Source organism: Natrix helvetica, assembly GCF_964273705.1.
Source record: "Natrix helvetica genome assembly, chromosome: 1".
NCBI classification, from domain to species: Eukaryota; Metazoa; Chordata; class Lepidosauria; order Squamata; family Natricidae; genus Natrix; species Natrix helvetica.
In genome coordinates, this window is record NC_138548.1 from 340,996,337 (window position 1) to 341,015,614 (window position 19,278).

Below are 19,278 nucleotides of genomic sequence, written 5' to 3' on the forward strand. Positions count from 1 at the left end.
TTTGAAAGGGAAGATAGGGTGAGGAAGAAACTGAAGAAAGCCCCACCTTCGTTCATTTGGGGTAAAAGGAAAGGGGAGGGGAAAAAACCTGTCAGGCTCTCAAAATTCTGGTTTAAACCCTGCAACAGTAGAGTCACGGTCATCCTTGTGCAGTTTACTTCTGACCTTGGCTGTCCATTTGGCTACTCAACCTAAAAGAAGGCTTTCTTTTCCTCTTTGATTTTTAATAAAATTCATTTGTGGAGACAGCTGCTTTTGTTTTCGTTTCCTCAAAAAGACGCGGGATGTCTGCTCTTCAGTCACATGCCACAAGCCAATGCTACAGAGTTGGTTTTCCTTTTCTCAAGCAGCAAGTATCATTTTCATCATTATGCATATTTTAAAGTAAATTGCTCAAACTGTGAGAGTATCCTCTGTCGCACAAACTGGTATTAATGAAAAGGAGCTGGTCAATATATTTCCTTCCTCCATGGAGAACCTGCACCCAAGAAGAGAGATGGGGCGAAAGAGAACATTTGAAAGAACAGAGACCCTTCCCTCAACAGAGAGTATGGGAAAATAGGAGAGGAGGGAAGGAATGGAAGGGAAAGAGAAAAGAGGAGGAGAGAGGAGAGGCGAGGAGGGAAAGGAGAGGAGAGGCAAGGAGGGGGAGAGAGGAGAGGCAAGGGGAAGGAGAGGAAGGGAAGGGAAAGAGAAGGGACAGGAGAGGAAGAAGAGAGGAAAGGAAGGCAAGGGAAGGGAAAGAGAGAGAGGAGAGGAGGGGCGAGGAAGGAAAGGAAAGGAAGGGAAAGAGAAAGGAGAGGGAAGAGGAGGAGAAGGGAGAGGAGATGGGAAGAGAGTGGAGAAGAGCAGAGAGGGGAGGAAGAGGGCAGGGGAAGGGGAAGGGAGGGAATAGTAGAGGGGAGGGGAAGGAGAGGAAAGGAAGGGAAAGTAGAGAGGAGGGGAGAAGATAGGAGGGAAGGGAAAGAGGGGAGGGGAAGAAGAGGAAGGGAAAGAGAAAGGAAGACGAGGGGAGAATGGAGGAAGAGGGCAGGGGAGGGGTGGGGAACAGAAAGGACAAGAGAGGAGGGGAAGGGGAGGGGCAAGGGAGGAAGAGGGCAGGGTAGGGGAAGGGAGAGGAAAGTAGAGGAAAGGAAGGGAAAGGACAGGAGAGAGGAGAGGAGAGGAGAGGAGAGGAGGAGAACGGAGAGAAGAGAGGAGGGGAGGGGAAGGAGAGGAAAGGAAGGTGTTAGGAAAATACCTCTATTTTCCACATAAGTAAAATACTATTACTTTTACTATTCGGTGTCCCTGTATGCTGGTTTGTGTGTGTTCTTCCACACCACTCTCATTACACTTCTCTGCACACTCGCTCTCCTAACGGGGAGCTTACCTAACAGAAGAGAAAGGAGAGGGAGCGGGCAGGGGAGAGGAAGGGAAGGGAGAGGGGAAGGGAGTGGAGAGAAAAGGAAGGGAAGGAGAGAGGTGAGAAGAGAGGAGGGGAGGGGAAGGAGAGGAAAACAAAGGAGAGGGAAGGGATAGGGAAGAGAGTGGAAAGGAGAAGGCAGGGGAGAGGAAGGGAGAGGAGATGGAAAGGAGAGGGGAGGGGAAGAGTGGAGACGGAGAGGGCAGGAAGGAAAGGGGAAGGGAGAGAGGAGGGGAAGAGAGGGGAGGAGAGAGGAAGGGAGAGGAGAGGGAAGTGGAGAGGGGAAGAGAGGAAAGGGAGAGGGCAGAGGAGGGGAAGGAGGGGAAGGGAATGGAAAGGAGAGGAAAGGAAGGGAAAGGAGAGGGGAGAGGAGAGTGGAAAGGAAAGAGAGAGGAGATGAGAAGAGAGGAGGGGAGGGGAGAGAAGAGAGGAGGTGAGGGGAAGGAGAGGAAAGGAAGGGAAAGAGAAAGGAAAGGAGAGGGCAGGGGAGAAGAGAGGAGAGGGGGAGGGGAAGGGAGAGGAGGGGAAGAGTGTGGAGAGGAGACTCGGGCAGGGGAGGGGAAGAGAGAAGAGATGAGGGGGGAGGGGAGGGGAAGGAAGAAAGGAAGGGAAAGGGAAAGGAGATGGGAAGAGAGGGAAGGGAGAGGAGAGGGCAGAGGAGGGGAAAGGGGAAGGGAGGGGAAGGGAGAGGAGAGGAGGGGAAAGGAAGGGAAAGAGAGAGGGAGAGAGCAGGGGAGTGGAAGGGAGAGGAGAGGGGAAGGAGAGGGCAGGGGAGGGAGGGGGCAGGGGAGAGGAGGCGAGAGAGTAGGGGAAAGGAGGGGAGAGAGTAGGGGAGGGAGAGGGCAGGGGAGGGGGAGAGGAGAGGGGAAGGGAAGGGAGTGGAGAGGGAAAGGGCAGGGCAGGGGAGGGAGAGGGCATGGGAGAGGAGGCGAGAGGGTAGGGGAGAGGAGGGGGAAGGGAAGGGAGAGAAGAGGGCAGGGGAGGGGAAGGGAGTGGAGAGGAGAGGAGAGGGGAAGGAGGGCAGTGGAGGGGAAGGGAGGAGAGAGGGAGAAGAGAGATAAGATGAATCCATGAGGTGGATCTAAAAAGGAACTATTAAAAGAACTATTACAAACAATACCAATGAGGGGGAAATAATTGTGATAGAGGAAGAAGCTAACATGGCTGCATAGAAAAGCGGGGAGATTCTACCACAAAACTGAGGTGGAGGGGGCCGAGGTTTGATGTTTAAGACTAGTAGCATCCTCCAGTACTGAAAAAACAGAATGATGTTCTGGCCAAAATGTTTGAGATAGCCTAAATAATGGATTAAGTGCTAGAAGACCGGAAGAGGCAAAATTTGTCCTATCTTCAAACAGGGAACAGAAGAATTAAGGAAGCCATAAGTCAGAAGTCTGCTGAGTTTTAGTTTGAAAGTCTTATTTCTTCATTATTAGAATTATACTAGACAATCTATGACCTCTTGGGCCATCATTTCAGAGACATTTGCTTACCAGATTCCTCACCTTCAAGAAAGGCAATGCTTCTAACGTACTTGAAAAGTTCTTTAAAAATTCAAGGAGATATGCATAGCTATTGCCTTGGAAGTAGCAGCACATGTTGAACTGTATAGCACAGTCCAGCATCAGCAGTTGACCACAGGAATTGTTTTATGACATTTTGTATTATGTCATAAAAGGCTTGATATTTTTTTTATGTCAAGAGGTATTTCATAAAATTTGCCAAATTTCAATTCCACAGGAGTCGTACATTCTGGATTCCGGATACATTCAGTACGTTAGTCCATTTGAGATACCATGGTCTCCAGAAACAATCACACTATTTGTTGTTCTTTCACAGCTAACAGAACTGTCCCCATTTCAAAAGGTACCAACGTTCCCTCTACGTATCTTCTGCAATACCTGGGAGATGTTTGTTACTATATTAAACATGTTCTTGTAATCTGTAGTCTATTATTCTTTCAGAAACAATATGTCTCTACCAAGACTCAAACTCAGGAGAAGGTGTGGAAGAGGAAATGGAAGCAGAGGTTTGAAAGCCCTACATGAAATCTCATTGAGTAGTTTCTTACAAAAAGGCTTCATAAATGGAAATAATTCTGCTTACCTCCTAAGAGATTTCACAAGTTGTATCAATTAGTTTTCCCTTTTCCATGTTGGATTAGTCAGATGGTATTTTTTAAAGGTTTTTGGACGGCAAGTTTCATAATAAGCCAATAAGCCAACCATCATGGCTACCTATTATGACCACTGTAGTTCCAAAACAGTAGGATGGCAACAGGTTCCCTACTTCCTTACAGCAAGATGGTCTGATTAGCAGCACACACATTAAAGGATTTGCATGTGGGTTCTGTAGGAAGTTAGCAACCACCCCTCTCCTAGAAAATGAAATACATTAGGAAATATTAAGAGGACAGATTATTTCCCCTAAAAGGGAGGCAGAAACTCACCCCCCTCCACCTTTGTCAATGGACCATTAAGGTCTGGGCAAGTCTGTTCTACACAATAAATATCTACCTTCTTCAGGCAGAGCCATAGCTGTTGTTAGTTGGGAAGTCTTACCCCATGGACAACTGTTCCTGTCCTCTACCATCCCCCGGAATCCATTGAAGCTCACTCCGACTGCTTTGGTAACGCCATCCAGCCACCTCATTCTCTGCCGTCCCCTTCTTCTTTTGCCCTCAATCTTTCCCAGCATTAGGCTCTTCTCCAGGGAGTCCTTCCTTCTCATTAGGTGGCCAAACTATTTGAGTTTCATCTTCAGGATCTGGCCTTCTAAAGAGCAGTCAGGGTTGATCTCTTCTAGGACTGACAGGTTTGATCGCCTTGCAGTCCAAGGGACTCGCAGGAGTCTTCTCCGGCACCATAGTTCAAAGGCCTCAATTCTTTGGCACTCAACCTTCCTTATGGTCCAACTTTCACAGCCATACATTGCAACTGGGAAAACCATAGCCTTGACCATACACACTTTTGTTGGCAGGGTGATGTCTCTGCTTTTTAGTATGTCTACATTTGCTATAGCTTTCCTCCCCAGGAGCAAGTGTCTTTTAATTTCTTGGCTGCAGTCCCCATATGCGGCGATCTTGGAGCCCAGGAAAATAAAATCTGCCACTACCTCCATTTTTTCCCCATCTATTTGCCAGGAATTGAGAGGGCCGATGCCATGATTTTAGTTTTTTAAATGTTGAGTTTCAAGCCAACTTTTGCACTCTCCTTCTTCACCCGCCGTCAAGAGGCTCTTTAGTTCCTCTTCACTTTCTGCCATTAGAGTGGTAGCATGTGCATATCTGAGGTTGTTGATATTTCTCCCAACAAACTTAATTCCAACATTTGATCCATCTAGCCCTGTCTTTCTCATGATGTGCTCTGCATATAAGTTAAATAGGCAGGGTGACAGTATACAGCCTTGCTGGACTCTTTTCCCAATTTTGAACCAATCAGTGGTTCCGTGTCCCTGTTGCTTCTTGACCCGCATATAGGTTTCTCAAGAGACAAGTAAGATGGTCTGGTACTCCCATCTCTTTAAGAACTTGCCACAATTTGGGAGAAGAAAGCCAGACGTCGCGACGACACAATGTGCGGTCTCGATAGTCCGAGACCGCCATTGATTCTTTTACCTGCTGCATGGTCCATATGGACCTAAACCATCCCGAAGAGACGGTGACAGGGAGACAAATCCTTGCTGGTCTCAGGGACACCGCAAAGTCCCTGATCGACCCAAGGGAAGTTCTCCAAGTCGGCGGTAAACAGACAGCCCCCAGGCTGACAAAGTCATTGACAGCTCCGGAAAGAAGGCAGTGAAAGTGAGTCCAGCTGGTGAGATTTTTTTGTTTGAAAATGATTGCCCAAAGAAATTTTTTTTAAAAATAAATTAGTCCTTTAAGCAAAAGAATAAAGCGGCGAAATTTATCTTTATTGGACTGCCTTAGAAAGTTTCTTTTTCTTTTTCCTTTACTATGTAACAACGCTTTGTGGATTGAAGTGATTGGAACATTTCCCGTTTCTCCTCTTAAGTGAATGAATTGATTTTTTCTCCTATTCTTTGCCACTTTATTTTTTGGTTAATCTAATTTTTTTTTACTTTAATAATCCTTCCTCTTACTCTTTATTAAATTTTATTAAAGACACTTAGAGATTTTTTGCTTTCCTTAAGTCTGATACGAATAAGAGAAAGTTGAATCTGCCATTCAGAAGCCAGAACTTGGTCTTTTTTTTAAACAATGTATCCTTTGCTCTATTTTCTTTTGAGTCTGTTGACGTTGTAACTAGAGGGTTTGCAGCTTATCTGTAGAGACTGATAACAGCTCAAGGATACGGACTGTTCCCTTGCAGGTGTCTTTGTGGAATATTTTGGACAAGGGAAGGGAAATAAAAGAAAAGAATAGAACCCTCACTTTTTTGAAAAAAATAAAAGAATCTTATGTTTAAGCAAATCCAAAACAAAAATATTTATATATATAAAATAGACATTGAAGGCGAGAGTGGCAGTGAATTTTAAACTTTTTTTTCTCTTCTGGGAAATATGTATTTATATACAGATGAAGAAACCCTAAGTTACTAGGATTTTTGGATGGAATTCTAAATATATTGGAAGGATTTGAGATATTTGATAAGAAGTTGGATAGACTATTGTTTGGCACAATAAAAGATGAAGGAACTGGAGCCTCAAAAATTAAAGAAGAGAGTGAAGACATAGAAGATAAAGATAAGACAACATATGAACCTAATAATGGAGCGCCTATGAGTGAAAGTGGAAAGAAGGGAACATGGAAAAATGAACCTGATTATTATTATATACTTGATGATCTGGAGCTCTACCCCTCCTGTCAAGATATGGATTTGATGATGGAATTAAGAAGAGAAACAGCTTTAGAAAGACATCTGATAATCAAAGGCATGTTAATTTTAATTCCAGTTCAAGGGCAACGAGATCTTTTAAGCAAAAAAGTGCGGAGAGAAGTTTTTTTAAACTTTATAAAGAAGTTCATAAGAGAATTGACGCAACAACTGGCTAAAGAGATAAGATTGTTTTATTACTGGAAAGACACAGGCTGATAATGAAGGTTGATAATCCAAAATTTAGTTAACCTTTGGTGATTAATAAGTAGGATTTTGTAGACACTTTTAGAATGTTTTCTTTAAAATGTTTATTCGTTAATTAATAACTCATTATGATGATAATAATGAAATAATAATCTTAATTAGAAAAAACAATTTGGATATAAATTGTAAATCGAGACCTGGGGAAAAGATTTATCAATTTTACTAATACATATTTGCTTAGATTTTGTTATAAAGATGTAATTTCTCTTGGGTACTCATAAACTTTACTAACAAACTTTTGTTTAGATTTTATTATAAAGATTTAATTTTTCTTGGGTCGGAGAAGATGTGATATAAATGGTAAAAAAAAATTCTTTTCTTTTAGATAACTACAATAATAATAAGGAAATGTTAATGGATAATGTCTAATGATATTTACATGTGTTGGCATTGGTAAAAGCAATCAGATATAAGCCTTAAATAGTGAGTTGGGGGGAAAAAAGAGAATATGCTATATAAGGGTAATTATTGGAGGTTCATAGGAATAGCTAATGAATGCCAGTAGGTGGTTGTGTCTTTAAATATTAATGATTCCAGATAAAAGCATGTTTAAATAATTATAGCTAAACGAGAATGATGGTACATTGATGGCAAAATACATAAAGATTTTCAATTTAAAATGTAAATCAAAAATATGAAGGATGTATAAAGAATGATTGTGGTAGTAACGCACAAAATTTATTTGTAACCAATCGACATGCTTTCTACAAGGCGTAATGAAGAATGATTCTTTTTTTGTGTGTTTTTGTTTAATTAAAACAATTAAAAAAAATTCCCCCCCCCAAAAAAAGAACTTGCCACAATTTGTTGTGATCCACACAATCAACAGCTTTAGCATAGTCAATGAAGCAGATGTTTTTTTGGAACTCCCTAGTTTTCTCCATGATCGTATGTTGGCAATTTGCGTATGTTGGCAATTTGATCTCTAGCTCCTCTGCCTCTTCGAAATCCTGCCTGTACTTCTGGTAGTTCTTGATCCACATACGGCTGGAGCCTAGCTTATAGGATTTTGAACATAACTTTACTAGCATGTGAAATGAGTGCAAAGATGCGATAGTTTGAACATTCTTTGCCATTGCCCTTCTTTGGAATTGGAATGTAAACTGACCTTTTCCAATCCTGTGGCCACTGTTGAGTTTTTCAAATTTGCTGGCAAATTGCGTGTAGCCCTTTTATTGCATCGTCTTTAAGATTTTGAATAGCTCGGCTAGAATTCTGTCACCTCCACTAGCTTTATTGTTGCTCAGATTTCCTAAGGCCTATTTGACGTCACATTCTAGGATGTCTCGCTCTAGGTCAGAGACTACCCTATCGTGGTTATCAGGGATGTTAAGCTTGTTGTTGTATAGTTCTTCTGTGTAATTTTGCTACCTCTTCTTAATCTCTTCTGCCTCTGTTAGGTCCCTGCCATTTTGATTCTTTATCATGCCCATCCTTGCATGAAATGTTTCCTTCGTATCTCCAATTTTCTTGAAGAGATCTCTGGTCCTCCCTATTTTTATTGTTTTCTTCCATTTCTTTGCACTGTTCATTTAAGAAGGCATTCTTATCTCTTCTAGCTATTCTCTGGAATTCTGCATTCAGTTGGGTGCATCTTTATCTTTCTCCCTTGCCTTTTGCTTCCCATCTTTCCTCAGCTATTTGCAAAGCTTCCTCAGACAGCCATTTTGCTTTCTTACATTTCTTTTTCTTTGGGAGGGTTTTAGTTGCTACCTCTTGTACAATTTTGCGAACCTCCATCCAGAGTTCTCCAGGCACCCTGTCTATCAGATCTAATTCCTTATATCTATTTGTCACCTCTACTGTGTATTCATCAGGGATATGATTCAGTTCATACCTGAGTGGTCTAGTGCTTTTCCCTACTTTCTTCAATTTAAGCCTAAATTTTGCAATGAGAAGCTCATCATCTGAGCCATAGTCAGCTCCTGTCATAATAGGAATCAAATAGCCCTTTCATTACATCATCACCCAGCAAGGCTCAACTAAGCCTAGAACTCAGGACAGTCTACAGAGTTGCCCCTGCATGGCCCCATGGGAGTTGGACAACCAATCAGAATACAAACTCAAATTCAAAAGCCCAGAGAGGGCATAAAACCAGGGCACTCTCAGCATCTCTTTCCTCCAGGACCTCAAATCACGTGGTCCTGTCCACCATTAAAAACCGTCTTTCCAAGCAGCCTCCATGTTTCCACTGTCACTTGGAACTGAACCCAGATAGACTTTTCTTCCAACAGTTCCAAACAATAGGAAGAATGACTTCTGGGAAACTTTACTATAGAAACCTGGCTCCAAAAATAATGCCTTTATGTGTATCAGAGGATTTTGGAATGTATTCAGCTTTAGGGAACACAATTTCTCTTCTCTTTGTTAGACCTCTTAAGCCTTGATACTGATCTATGTAGACTCAAATAACACATCCAGTACTATTCCGTCACTGCTATTTTAGAGGTCAAAGCTAGTCTTAGCTTTTTCAGATAATTCCGTGCCTTAGGTCTTCACAATAAAGAACCTCGCTCAAGTTAAGAGTGGTTTGAAACTAACAAATATTTTCTTTTTGGCTGTATGAGCCCAATAGCTAGTTAGAATATTAAATTTAACAGGGAGTAGGAGTGCTTTCAAAGTGATTCAACAAGTATATATTTAAACTAACTCGGATACAGCAATTGCTTCCCGACAAATATATGATTATATTAAATGCAGAAGTGAAATTACACTTCTTTATTTGGGTCACTTTTTCGATCATTATTCTAGGTTTTTTTTAGAAATTGGAAGCTTATGAAATATCACACTCTTTCACGGTTAACTATTTTCATACTTCGTAGTTAAGTTATTCTGAAACGCAAGAAATGCTGAATTTAAACTAATTTAAAAACAAGCAACCCCCTCCCCCTCTGATTTAGAATTAGGTTTTAGTGCCAGGCCTCAGTTATAGTGGATGAAACAATAACTGTAATGACGTTGATGCTGCATTAAATAAATGCAAATTTTCACCTTCCGAAAACTATGCAACTTACAATAGTCACGCATGTTGAACTGTATAGCACAGTCCAGCATCAACAGTTGACCACAGGAAATGTTTTATGACATTTTGTATTGTGTCATAAAACATTTAACAAACAAATAATTGTTCCAGTGAACAATTCAGCACAGATAGGGAGGAATGCTAGATAGGTATTTTTTTTTAATTTTAAAACTGAAACACTAGGACACAAAACAGGTGAATATATGTTGGCCCAGCAACTCAATTCAATTAGCCATTAAGGGTGAAGAAGACTATGGAACAAAGGCACAAGGATTCACATCTACAGTTGGACAAGAGTGAGTGGAAGATAGATAAGGCCACAATTTGCCACCAGCCTATGTTTAAAAAAAACATTAAAACATACCATGTTTTAAAAAGTAAGATAAAATATCAGTCTATTATGTTAAAAGCCTAGGAGTTCATGAATAACAATCAAAACAGGTAACTGGTTCATTTATTAAACTATTAGATGATTTGTTTAATTTGGGCACACCATGTTGTGCAAACCTAGTAAAATATAATATCCAGCCAAAATGAGATTAGCCAAAACATGACTGAGTGCAATGATTAAATATTCAACAAGGTTCCATTCCCACCGGCTCTACTTTTTACTCAACCTCATGGCAATTGAGATCAGATTTGGGTTTAACAGTAACCTAGCCCAGTTCATTTTCTCCATTCCTCATATAATATCATGCTATGAACACAGAAAACATATCAGAGTGACAGCATTGCAGCATGACACAATCCTGTCATGCAATTAGGATGATCAGTCATTAAGGGAGGAGAAAAATAATGACACAACACTGTTGCACACCCAAAGCTAAAAGTGCCTCTTCCAAATACAGAATTAATCACTCTATATCAGTGGTTCTCAACCTGTGGGTCGGGACCCCTTTGGGGGTCAAATGACCCTTTCACAGGGGTCGCCTATGTCCATCAGAAAACACATATTTTCGATGGTCTTAGGAACCGAGACACCAATTTTATGGCTGGGGGTCACCACAACCTGAGAAACTGTATTAAAGGGTCGCGGCATTGGGAAGGTTGAGAACCACTGCTCTATATCAAAGGCAGCTGGTCCATTAATAGGCATTTGATTTTTGCACATCACATCATAATTTTTCTATGAAATGAAAAGATGAATTAAGCAAGTCTCTCGCAAGCTCAGGACACATTCATAAAACAGAAAATGTTTCAAATAACTATTTCAAGATGCACAAAGCAGATTATATAAAAAGGTTTTTGAAACTATCTATCTCATCCCTCAAATAATTATCTCTATCATACACTAAATGACCTCTCAACATCACGCATTTAGGATCAAATTCCAACGCTAATATTGTGGTGCCATTCAAAAGGCCTGCTGGAATAACAATCAACAGCAAAGCACGCAGTTGCCACAATTGTGAACACTTATCAGGAAATAAGGTTTTCTTTACATAGGTACTTTCAAATAACCACGCATAAAGCTGCAATGCAAGACAACTTTAAAGTGTTTTCACACAACACATTTGTTATAGTTTGTGACCTGTTTGTGAATATGTCTTCAGTTCTAGCCAGCTCCTCCTTACAACCAAAATGGCTGAGTTATTAGTTTATTTTAGGCATTGAGTAGTTGTTGTGCCAGAACTTGGGTAACAAGAAAAAAACAACCTAAAAGAACTCACAGCTTATATTGTTTCAGCTTCACCTCTTTTAGTGATGGGTTTTTACAAAGACTTCAACTGGGGAGGATAGAGAGACTCTACAAATCAAGACAAATTATTAACCATAGTGAATATGTGATGTAAATGAGCTTTATTTTTTTTTTAAATGGTGGCCGATAGTCACAACCCCAAAGAGAAATTAAAGCTATCCAATTTTTAATGTAAAAAAATGGTTTTGGATCTTCACATTAATCAGTGAAAAATGTCAGTTGGTTTTGAAAGAGTGGATGATATATTAACCAAAATGAATTAAGACTTACACCACAGTAACAAGAGGATAATCTGCCTTTTGACAAAAGCTTGATTGACAAAATAAATGTAAGAGTTACTTCGGATATTTTCTCAAAGACGTACACCACAAATTAACTTCATAGACGTTGAACGAAAAATAAAATATTTCCAAGCAAAGATCCATTTTCTTTTAGAATAGAATAGAATTCTTTAATTTCTTTTAATTCATTCCTAGAGTTTTGCAAGAGTAGATCCCTGTTGTGATACCGATATATATATATATATCGTATACTGTTCCTGAATGTATTATTATAACAGCACCCTTTTCTGTATGGGCCTTCAAAATTGCATCCGATCACTGGTCATTCAAAGCAGCAAAAATCTTAAGAATGGCAAACATTTCTGCCCAAATCATGTGTATATCCCCAAATATATACTATATATATATACATATATATAGTTGTATCACCTGTGAGATGTTATTATTCACGTGTATTCTTTGTGGCCGTGAAACTTGTGTGGAACCAAGAAGAGGAAGGACTCCCTATCAATTCAATCCCAGATGTGCACCCAAGGTGGTGCAAAAAAAATGACCAAACCCTTCTGGAAAAACCCAAAGACAACCCATTTTTTTCGCCCTTTCTTTTTGGAGAAAGCTGCCTAGAGAGCCGGCAAAAAAGGCAGAAGCAAAATCAGCAGAAGCCTTTTTATGGATTTCCCAAAATCAAATCCAGATCTTGAGGATGACAGCTGGGAGAAGGGAGAGGAAGGGAGGAAAAAAAAGGCTCCCTCCTGACTGCTGACCCGCTCGCAAAGGCCAGGCTGGGGGGCTTCCTCCACCCCAACCCACCCCAATCCCCAAAAACTAAAGCCAAAGTAAGCCGGGAGGAGGAGGTGGAGGAGCAGGAGAAGGACGAGGGGACGATGATGCCAAGGGAAAAGAGGGGCGGGGCCGGGCCAGGCGGAGGGGAAGGCGGCTTGGGCTGGGGAAAGGGGGTGTGTCGTCCGGCGGGACCCCCGCGGGAGCGGCGGCCGGGGGGGAGGGGGAGAGATCCGCAGACCGGCCGGGAGAGGGCGGGGAGGAGAGCGCCAAAGGAGGAGCATCCCGTGGCAGGGAGAGGGGAGAGAAGAAGGCGAGGCCGAGGAGCCCCCCCGTCCCCTCCCCCATCCGCCAGGCCTCGAGCCGAGTCCCAGCTGCAGCGCCCCCCCTCGGGGACTGGCCGCGCCCGGGCAGGCGCCAAGCCCGCAACCTACCGGCCACCGCGGGACCCAGCAAAAGCCGCTGCGCCGATCCACCCCTGCAACATGGCCGCCCGCCCGCGGAGCGCCGGAAATTCCAGGCGGCTTCCGCTTCCGGCCGCAGGGAAAGTGCCCTAACTGCCCCCCTCAAAGGGCCACCCGCGCCCCCCTCCCTCCCTCCCTCCCGCCCCCTCCAGCACCTGGGCAACACCTCCACCATCCACCGAAGCAGCCTCGGTCCCTCCTACACGTGACAGGCCCCGCCCTTTCCTTCCCACGTGTTGGCCCGCCCATCTTTCCAAGCCCCGCCCCCAAGCCCCTTCCTCAATAGCAGCACTCAAGCCCTGCCCACCTCCCCTGCCCATCCAGTCCCTTTGGTGCCTCTCCTTGTACCTGTCTCTTACTCTCCACTCATCTCCAAAAGTTCCTCAGCCTAACAATTTCCCCCCTTTTTTCAAGCAAAGACTCATTTGCCAGAGTGTCTTTTAGGTCTTCCTGGTATCTTCTTGCCTCTCCCCACCCCATGAAGATTAGATGGAAGTCTGAGGGTTTTCCAGATTGACCTAGATATGGATTCATATAGTGTGGGACCTCCCATAACAGTCTCTTCATGATGAGGAAGATAAGGATGGTGATGATGGATGATGATGATGATTGATGGTGGTGGTGGTGGTGGATGATGGCAACGATGATGGCTTGTCAGCAAATCATTGTTGACTCCTAGCAACTGTAGGGTTAGATTTTCTCCCTGACTGTTGGTCCCTAATCTGTCCTTTCAGGCCTCCCAATGGTGTCTTCATTACCACTGTAAGATGCTGGACATCCTCTTGTCTTTCCTTCCGTCTTTCACCCCATTAAAGCTTTTCAAGGGAGCTTGGTCTAAAGTAGGACAATGTGAGCCCGATCATTGGCACCTTGACAAAGAACCTTGGGTTGACTTATGGAATGATCCGTTGATCCAAAGTTCAAAGCCGTCAATACTCTTCCTGTTCTGCCTCTTCAAATCCAACTTTTGCTTCACAGAGTGTGGGACAAGGAACACCATAACTTGCACAATTCTGATTTTTGTAAGTACAATAGATAAATCGTGTCATTTGAATATCTTTTCCAAGGACCTTCATGGCATCTCTACCAAGTGCTACTCTGTGGTAACTATCTGTTGATAGTTGTGAGCTAAAACCTCAAACATTGGTATTCATCCATTCATGTCAAAGTGTTAAGCTTATTCTTGAATCCCCAGTTGATTCCATGTCATCCCTATGACGACGCAATACTGGTAGTCCTTGACTTACAACCACAACTGGAACCATAATTTCCATTGCTAAGCAAGGCAGTTGTTAAGTGACTCATGCCTCATTTTATGTTCTTTTTTTTGCCATAGTTATTAAGTATAGCTTTTATTGCCATTGTACATCATGTATACAACGAAATTGGTTTAAGCGAATTAAGCAAATCACTGGGTTTGTTAAGTAAATCATGCAGTTGTTAAGTAAATCCGCCTTCGCCCATAGATTTTGCTTGTTGGAAGCTGGCTGGGAAAGTCACAAATGGCAATCATATGATCCCAGGATTCTGCAATCATCATAATTACATGCCGGTTACCAGTCGCTCTGATGTTTATCATGGGACCGTAGGGATGCTGCTGTGACAGCCTTCAGATTGGTTGTGAGTCATTTTTTCCAGTGGAGCTTCAAACAATCGCTAAACAAATAGTTGTAAGATGGGGACAATCTGTACCACATTTGAATTATTCATTTAGCCAATAGATGCCTTCTGATATGTTGTAACCACAATGTCTGGATTTTCCAGCTGATGGGAAACACCCTAAGCTGTAATTCCAACAAAACCTGCAGGCATCATTTGGGCAAGGCATCATTGCGTCAGAATATGCTTGTCCTGCACATTATAAGCACAACTGTTTATATTACTCATAAATTACTCATTTGTACTTAATGACCAATGTAGTGTAGGGTAGCTGTCCTCAACCTTTGTGGCTTGGTGGCCTAGCTGGGGGAGGGGGCAGGGGAGAGGGAAACCAGCATGTGCACATGTGCAGCTCAACTGGGTGAATGGAAGACCGGCGCATAGCTCAATTTGCACGTTGAGCTACACACATATGTGCACGTCCACCAGCCCACCACTCACACAAGTTGAAATGTGTGTGAATATGTGTGTGCGGCCTGGTTCCAAAAGGGCTGTGGGTAGTGGGCCATGGCCTGGGAACCCCTAATATAAGGGATATATCCAGGAACAACTCAGATGACCAGTGAAATCTCTGGATGACCTTGGACTGGTTACTGTCTTTTCAGCCTATTTTCCTTTACAGGGTCATTGTTGAAAGTATCAAATGAGAAATTCTCCAAGTACATTTCCTTGAACTCCAAGAAAAAAAGAATATTAGCACAACTAATTGTCCACGAGGCAATGCCAACGGGCGACACCGAGGAGTAGGGCCTTCTCTGTGATGGGCCCAACCCTCTGGAATGACCTCCCCCCCCGACATTAGAACCACTACTGACCTCCGCTCCTTCCGACAGAAACTGAAGACACACCTGTTCCGACTGGCTGGTCTGGCATAATTTATAACGTCTACCTCCTGGCATACACATTCTTACTGGTTTTTAGAGGGATATTTTTTAAATTTAACCTGATATGACATTGGGATTTTAAATTTTGTACATTTCAATTTATTTATTTAGCTGTACAGTTTGGCATATTTTATCCTCCTCTCATATACGTATTTATGTAGTTATTACTATGTTTTAATTTGTTGTGTTTTTGATACGGACTGTACACCGCCCCGAGTCCCTTTTGGGAGAGGGGGCGGTATATAAACGCTAATAAATAATAATAATAATAATAATAATAATAATAATAATAATAATAATAATAATAATAATAATAATAATAACAACTGCTGTTTTTATATTTTTGGCATAAATACAATTGATACATCAGTTAAATCTGTTTTTGTTGTTGTTAGTTGCAAAGTCGTGTCCGACCCAACAAGGCCATTAACTGTCAGGGTTCCAAGTAACACCCCCAACGAAAGAAGACTCCAAGGCTTGAGATTCCTCAAAGTTCCATTTTATTAGAGATGTCATATTGGCACATCTGAGAAAACCCGAATCTGAAAGTTTCCAGGTTTTCCCCACCCAATTGAAAGTTAAAGTCCCTGCACCCACAAGTCCATCACATGGCCCAATCAGTCACCGCCCCAACTAGAGATGCCTCCCAGTCACACCACTCCAGATGCAGTGTAAGGTGTCCTTGGCTCTCTGAGAAAGGAATATCATTTAAACTACCGTATTTTTGGAGTATAAGACGCAGAAAAGAGGTTGAAAATCTGGGTGCGTCTTATATACTGAATACAGCATTTTTTGCCTCCTGAAACCCCGCCCCTTCACCAAAATGACCATGCATAGCCTTTAGGAGGATTTCAGAGAGCTGGGGGCTGTGGAGGTCAGAAATGAGCAAAAAATGGTCCGTTTTTTTGCTCAGTTTTGCCCCCCCCCAGCCCCCAGGAGCATTCTATAAGCTTCCTAAAGGCTATCCATCCTCTTTTTTGACAAAAAACAGGCCTGTTTTCGTGAAAAACAGGCCATTTTTGCCCCCCCCATCCCTCCAGGACTATTCTACAAGCCTCCTAAGCGCTATCCATGCCCTTTTTGGGGGGGGGGGGGAAACAGGCCCTTTTCCACAAAAAACAGGCCATTTTGGGGAGATTTACAGAGTGCAAAAACTTTTTTTTAAAAAAATTGCCTCTTTAAAACCTTGGTTCGTCTTATACTCCGATGTGTTTTATACTCTGAAAAATACGGGTATATATATATCCCATACTCCATATAATCCCCCACCCCCCCATTTTCCCACAGCAGAAAATGTGGCAGGCCTGAAGGCCCAATGTCAAAGATGGCTTCCAGGCCTGACACTGGCATTGTGTACATAATAATTGTAGTTGAAGATTCCTCGCTGGACAGGGAGTTGGACTAGATCCCTTCCAATTCTTACATTTTATCATTCTAAATCCCTTCATATTTTGACAATACAGGGTTTCTATCACCCATGCATCGTGAGAGAACCACCTGTACAACTCTCCTTGTGCACCTTTAAGGTGGTCTAATTCCCTCCCTCTCAACTGTCATTTCTCACAATTGGAATAACCACTAGAATCCTTGAAAGTTAAACCTCAAGAAAGTGGCATGGCAATGGAGATTGAGTCTAATGCTCATGGATGCCTTCGGATGTGTATTTGTCACTTGTTTTATTATTAACCCTGTATGGGTCAAATCCTGTCTTGCTCACCTGTCATAGGAAAACTCATCACATCTGACCCATGGGTTATGTGTAAGCATAGTCAGTTGTTAGGCATGACTCAGAGATATTTCCTTGCCAGATTCCTTAATGCCTTCAACAACCACAGCCCTTCAGGGGGAAAGTTGAGATATGTTCAAAGATGTAGCTGCCTTGAAAATAGCCCATGTTGGGAGGAAAAGCCAACGTAGCAACGATACAGACATGCGGTCTCGATGCTCCGAGACCACAGCTGATACTTTTGCTGCTGAGTGGTCCAATCGGACTTAAAGCATTCCGCAGAGACGGTGAACAAGAAGAATACATCTTGCTGATCTCAGGGACATCGCAAAGTCCCTGATCTATCCAAGAGAAGTTCTTCAAGCCGGCGACAAAAAGTCCAGCCACCAGGCTGATGAAGTCAGGGTGGCTCCGAAATGAAGAATACGGAAAGAGAAAGTGTTTCCAGCTGATGAAGAATTTTTACCATTTTAAAAGAGACTGCCTATAAATTAACTTAAAGTTAATTTAAATTTGAGAACAGAAGAAATAAGCGACGGAATTAAGCTTTGAATAGCAAGCCTTTTAAAACGAATGGATTAAGTTTTATTCTTCTTTTTTCATTATTATTATTATTTTGTGTATTGGAAACAAAACACTTTTACTTTCCCCACTGATTATTCTGGCTTGGCACTTCAAGGTCTCACTGTTTTGTCTATAGAAAGTGATAAGAAGAAAAGCATACAGATGTTCCTTTGAAGTATAGCTTTAACCAGAGAAAAGTGAAAATAAGACCTTATTGTGAATTTATGCTTAATTTTGTAAAAACCTTCCAAGCCAGAGCAGAAGTGTTTGTCAGCTGGAGATAATGGCACAATCTCAACAGCAGAAAGAAACTTTAAGTTTGCAAAAGATATTGTTAGAAATTCAGAAATTATCAAAAATATTTGAGAGGATGGAGAAGAAGTTGGAAAATCTAGAGCATTTAACAGTAAAATATGATGAAGAAGTTGGAGATGTTTATCAAATGGAAAAAAATTGAGGTTAGAGTCCTAAAAACCAAAGAGAAAAATGACTACAAAGAAATTAAATCTGCTGATATCTATGGTGATTGGTTTGTGTCTGGAAATGGAAAGAGTGTAATACAGAAAGAGGAATTAAATGGAGGGGAACTCTACCTCAGATGGCAAGATACAGAAGAAGAAAAAATAAAAGAATTTATGGATTTAAAGAGAGAAATTTTGTTAGCAACATCATTGAAAACACCACTGACAATTAAAGATAAGCTGATTAAGGAAACAGAAGAAGGGCATCGAAATTACACGAGAGACTTAATAAGCAATGAGTTGCAAAGAGGAGTCCATACAAATTTGATTAAGGAGATGATTAGAGGACTGATACCACAAATGGTAGAAGACATGAGATTGTTTTGCTACTGGAAAAATACAAGTTGATAGATGAAAGGGTATAATCTAAAACTTAAACTTAGTGAAATTTAGTGACAATATAGTTAAATAAATAATTGATAATGATAATAATGTATACATATGTATTGCTATGATAAGTAATAATTGGATATGAATATTGAATGGTACCTATGAAAGGAAGATTAGAATTTTTTTGGTTATATATAAAGGTTAATAAAAAAAGAACTAAGTTAAATTTAGTTAAGTTTTGTTTATTAGGGGGAAAATGTTATGATAAAGGACACAGTCAAATAAAGGAGGGATAATGATAACAATGTGTATATATATATATATATATATATATATATATATGTATGTATGTATGTATGTATGTATGTATGTATGTATGTATGTATGTATATATGCATGGGTGCAACATAAGGAAAGTGGGTGTAAATTGTAAACAGTGATTTGGAAAGGAGGATTAGAAATTTTTGTTACTAAATATTATGGATGTTTAGCCAGAATAGGCCATAAGAATTCAGTGTTATTGGAGGATATTAGAAATAGCAAATGAAATGCCAGTATGTGGTTATGTTTTAAATCTTGATATATTTTATGATGAAGGACGTTTAAACAATTATAGTCAAATGAAAATGGAGGTATGATGATGGTAATATGTATAAATATATCTGAGTTAAAATACTTGAGTTAATATGAATTATGGTTGATGACTGTGGAAGAGATGTACGAAAGTCTTTTGTAACCAACTGATACACCTTCTACAGTATGTAAAGAAGGAGGATTCTTCTTGTGTCTGTTTTGAAAATTAAAAATTTTAAAAAATTATATATATATGTATGTATGTATG

At 41.3% G+C, this 19,278-nt stretch overlaps 1 protein-coding gene across 4 annotated transcripts in view; it reads right to left on the minus strand.

Moving 5' to 3' along the window:
- The window catches only part of CCDC71 (coiled-coil domain containing 71), a 31,361-nt gene extending 18,241 nt beyond the window's left edge, over nt 1-13,120 (minus strand). The window contains exon 1 of one of the 4 annotated variants that reach the window (XM_081935955.1): nt 13,102-13,120. The gene's annotated coding sequence lies outside the window, so the exon portion shown is untranslated. Of the gene's footprint in view, nt 1-11,938; nt 12,381-12,723; nt 12,856-12,908; nt 12,990-13,101 lie in introns of those variants that run through there. The other 3 variants (XM_081935953.1, XM_081935952.1, XM_081935954.1) reach the window with 3 other exon arrangements.
- Nucleotides 13,121-19,278: the final 6,158 nt, after the last annotated feature.